The following is a 5,118-nucleotide window of genomic DNA, read 5'->3' as shown; positions in this document are numbered from 1 at the left end:
AAAATTCTGGGTATTTTTGTTACTTGTGTAGGAATAGGGGCTCGATGTGATTTTTGAGTGAAATGGGGAAGAAAATAGAGAGAATGCCTTTTGGGTGCTAAGTGCTTAAGGTGGACATGGGCAAAACACGCACATATCCTTTTCACTGATAACCATAACTGGCGTGCTGTTTAGAGAGAAATCCATGTAGAAGGGTGTTCTCAAGATTGACATCAGATAGACACCATCGATGTCCTACAGCAATCGAAAAACCCGATGTTAAAAGCAATTTTATTCAAGAAGCGGTGGCATACTTACGTGTCTCGACACGCTTTGTGTCATACCATATACATGATCAAGACATGACCATATCCCTTCTACTCGAATCTTCCGTAGGCCCTTGCTATTTCACTCAGATTTTCCCCGATACAACACAGTCTGGACATGCTTATACGCTGGCCGTGTCGAGCCCAAAATCTCCCTTTTTAACTTTAGTTTCTAGGGTTTTGTTTCCATCTTTGTTCGGGGATCTTCTTCTCCACTGGGAGAACATTAATGAGAGCAAAGATCAAGCTTATCCACACCTTCTAGGGCAACAAGAAGTGAGTTGGAGGAACAAGGAAAGAGGTGCTAGGACACGAAGTTCAACATTGGAGGCAAATCTTGAAAAGAAGGGAGTCATGTCTTCTTTCTTTAGATTTATTATCATCTCCTCCATGTTGTACCCACCCATAAGGGGCTAGCCGGCCACAGTGCCCCAGGGTGGGAGCTATGTCACTTTATATGCTTAAACACGTGTATTCTTCTTGATTTATAGAGTTTTTTTGGTTCTTATATTAAATATTGTGTTTACAAAACTTGATGTGCTTGATCTGTGTAGTTGCTTAGGTAAAAGTCGATGGTGGATTGTCACAGTTGTTATTGCCCTAGGTAATGGCATAACTTGGTGAGCTTGAACCCATAGTTATCTCTGTAAAACTTGATGTAGTTGAGAGTCATAGTTGCAACATTGCTCTTGAGCACACACTAGAACCCAAGAATATACCTGGTAAGTCATGAGAGTGAGTGAGCATCACTTAGTGCATAGGAAACATCCCGGGGTATTGTTCTCTTATTGTTGACACTCAATTCAATTTGCCTATTATCTCCACCTGTTTCTTCTCTTATCTCTTTTACTTTTCTATTCTTCTGTGTTAATCCAATCATCAATTCACTCTAGCTAGAGATCGATGGTAAGTGAGTATTTTTGGTCAAGTCCCTGTGGTTTAACAACCCTATCCCTCACGGGGTACCAATTTACTACTTGTGTGTGACCCGTGCACTTACATGGAGAACACATCAAGTTTTTGGCACTCGCTGACTGGGACCGGCAACTATTAAGAAAGCTTAGAATCTAGTGCTCTAGTTTGTTTATATTGTGTATACTTGTGATTATATTTCATTTCATTGTGATCTTTATTTTATTTTTGTCTTTAGTTTACTTTTATTTTATTTTGAACTTAAATTGCTCTATTTTTACATGTAGGCACAATTGCATGACTCGAAGGAATCACTTCTGCCCCATTAGCAAGTCCTAATCCCGGTTGAAAGAAATTTTAGAAAAATGATCGGAAGATCAATTTGAGTGAGATAGGATCTGTTAAGATTAGTGTGGAAGTGGGTCGAAGACGTAATGGCTGGTAATCAACAATGAGTATCTCAGATTTGGCATGGCCAAATCTTGCGGGAGTCAGTTTGAGTATTGTTAATCCTCCTCGTATAAAGAAACAATTTTTTGAATTAAAGTCGAATCTAATTCAATTGGTGCAACAGATGTGTCAATTCGATGGATTTTAGGACAAAAGACCCATATGAGCACCTTAGAAACTTCTTAGAAATCTATGATACTTTACAAGGCGAGCAATGTTTCTCAGAAACAGTCTGTCTAAGACTCTTTCCATTCACATTGCGAGGAAGGGCCAAGCAGTGGCTAAATTCCTTGCTACCTGGGTCTCTCACAACATGGAAGCAGACTTCTGAGGCATTTATTGCTTGATATTTTCCCCTTTCTAAGATCACCAAACTCAGGAGTGACATCTCCTCTTTTTGCTAATTGGAATCTAAATCATTATACGATACATGGGATAGGTATAAGGAGATGTTGAGAAAATATCAGCAGGACGGAATCATTGAGTCGATGCAAATCTAGATCTTCTATAATAAACTAAATACTTCCATTAAACAAATGATTGATGTAGCCATCGTAGTTTCATTGTGTAACAAGCAACGAGTGAAGCACAAAAATCTGATTGAAGAGATGGCAAACAACGGGTATCAATGGAGTTTGAGAGGAATAAACCGGTGAAGTCCGCCGGTATTTATCAAGTGGATGTCATCACTACTCTTGCCGCACAAGTTGAAGTAATAACTAAGAGATTAGATAATATGCAACCTCCGCCTTCAAGCTCGGGACCCATTCACGATCATTTTGGCCACTTAGGTGACCCAAGCTTTACCTCTTCCATTAATGCAAGTGCTAATCGATTGAGCAAGTGGGCTTCCTTGGTCGAACCATCATTATCGTAACAATCCATTTAGCAACACATATAATGCTGGATGGAGGAATCATCCAAATTTCTCCTGGAGTCAGTTGGGACAGGGACAATTGGCACAATAACAGTCACAATACATGCCTCCACTTAGATTGCACAACAATCAAAGTCTTCATCCTCTTCGAACCTTTTAATTATCTCACCAGTTTAATGACCCGATTCATAAAGAGTACTGAGACTCGGTTCACATGTCATAAGGAGATGATTAGAAACACCAATGCAACCATGAGGAACTTGGAGCATCATGTAGCACAAATGTCCAAGTCACTGGAAGAAAGGCTACCCGAGACGCTCCCGAGCAAAAATAGTAGTGAACCGTAAAGAATCACCGAAGGGTGTGACTTTGAGGAGTGGGAAGCAACTCCCAGATTTTTGTCAAGAAGAAGCTCGAACCGGTTGTGGTCGAACCCACCTTGAGCACCAATATAGACAACACCATAAATATTAAAAAAATTAGTATCGGAGTATCGACTAAAGCTTCCATACCTTGCTAAAGCAAGGAAAGACCAACAAGATGAGCAATACAAAAAATTTTGTAACATGTTTAAAACTTACACATTAATGTGCCATTTGTAGAAGCTCTTGCTTAGATGCTGAGGTATGCCAAGTTCTTAAAAGAATTGCTCACCAACAAATGGAAGCTGGAGGACGTGTCTTCGTTACACCTCGGTGAGGAGTGTTTTGCTTTGATATGTAACAAACTCCCCAAGAAAGGGAAAGATCTAGGGGGGCTTCATTATCCCTTGTATAATTATGGGTTTGGTTGATGAGAAGGCTCTCAATGACCTTGGGAGAGTATTAGTTTAATACCTTATATAATTTTTTTCAAAACCCCGGGGTTGGAGAGCCCTAAACCCTACCGACATGACTTTTGCAATTGCGAGCATGGATCCACTAGAAGACCAAGAGGCATAAATGAAGACGTTCGCTTAAAGTGGACAAATTTAGATTCCCATGAGATTTCATCAATTTAGATATTGATAACAAGGTTGAAGCGTCATTAATATTGGTATGGCCATTCTTAGCACCTTCCAAAGCTCTCATTGATGGTAAGGATGCTCAAATGATACTCGAGTTGGTGATGAAGAAACTACTTTCGACTTCATAACTCCATGAGACATACTATGGATTTTGATGATACATGTTATTATGTTGATGTTGTTGATAAGGTTGTTTCTGATTTTTTGCAAGAGACTTTCATAAAAGATGAGCTTGCAAACTTGTTGGATGACACTTCCTTGGATGATGAGGGACTTGAGGGGGCATTAGAAGAAGTCCAAAGCTTGGAATTGCTGGGCCAGCAGAGATACTGAGCCACCAAGGGAATGAGTCTCCAAAGCAAGAAAGTGGGGGAAAAAAAGTTACATCTAGGAAGAAGAAGTCACTCACCTTACCACCAAGACCACATTATCGTCGAGCATTCCGCTACTCGAGCATTTGGTGAGGTCCACTTGATTAATATGTTATTACCATATACTTGCAATTATATCATAGGTGGCCAAGAGAGATCTCACTTTCAGTGAACCTCCATAAGCGCAAAATAGAATACGTCAAGCTAGTGACGTTAAACAAGCGCTTTCTTGGGAGGCAAACCCAAGTTGTTGTTGTGTTAGTCATTTGTTCATTTTTTTGATTTTTTTCAATTTGTTCTTGGATTGTGGGTTTCCCAGCTATGTTTTATCTGCACTCTATTACAATTTTCTTTTTTTTTGTACTCCTTCAATTTGACATTTGTACCGATGTTGTTTTACATCCGCCCTTGCACTTTTGGTGTTTAATGGGAAGGGAAGAACTTTGTTTCTAGAAAATTAAAAGGCATGACACAAGCGAGACACGCCCATGCACATGCCACCGATTTTTCACTAGCTGCACATTTTGAAATTTTTCCGAGGATGGACATCGGCTTGACACGAGAATGTTAAGGGGAGACATATTTTTCTAATCACACGCCACGATTGTGTCACAACTGTTTTGAATTAATATTAGACTTATGAGATTTTTTTAGTGGGATTAGCACACTCGGCAACATGATTGTGTCACCCCCGGTTTTTTTCTTGTTCTAATCCCCACGATTTGTCACGCACATGTTGTGTGCATGTCCGGCATGGCCGCTCGTGTTCTACCATTTCCTTTTAAAACCCTAACACCCGACGGTCCCACCCTTTCATCACACCTCCTTCCCGTAGCTGCTCGACCCTTCCTCTCCTCCTTAGGCCTATAAAGAGCGGTTCGCTTTGTCGGTTTACATGCAAAAGTTTTCCTTGGTGATTTCTTCTTTTTCTTCATCTCCTCCAAATCCAGAAGAAATCATCATTTTCTCTTGAGTATTTCAAGTTTTCATTACTTCTTTTATGTTTTTGTCTTCCTTGTATGTTGTATAAGTGTCCCTTATCATGGGAGATTAACTTATTTCTGTGTTTGGATGTGGATGAACCCTAGGGTTTATTCTTGTGTATGAACTTGAGATGTTGTTAGTCATTTAATTTGATGGTTGTCTGAGATTAAATCTTTCATGCTTTCATGTCTAGAATTACATTTGTGGAGAAAT

Source organism: Dioscorea cayenensis, chromosome 13 (assembly GCF_009730915.1).
Source record: "Dioscorea cayenensis subsp. rotundata cultivar TDr96_F1 chromosome 13, TDr96_F1_v2_PseudoChromosome.rev07_lg8_w22 25.fasta, whole genome shotgun sequence".
Lineage (NCBI taxonomy): Eukaryota > Viridiplantae > Streptophyta > Magnoliopsida > Dioscoreales > Dioscoreaceae > Dioscorea > Dioscorea cayenensis.
The sequence above is the reverse complement of the archived record's forward strand: the minus strand, read 5'-3'. Positions refer to the sequence as shown.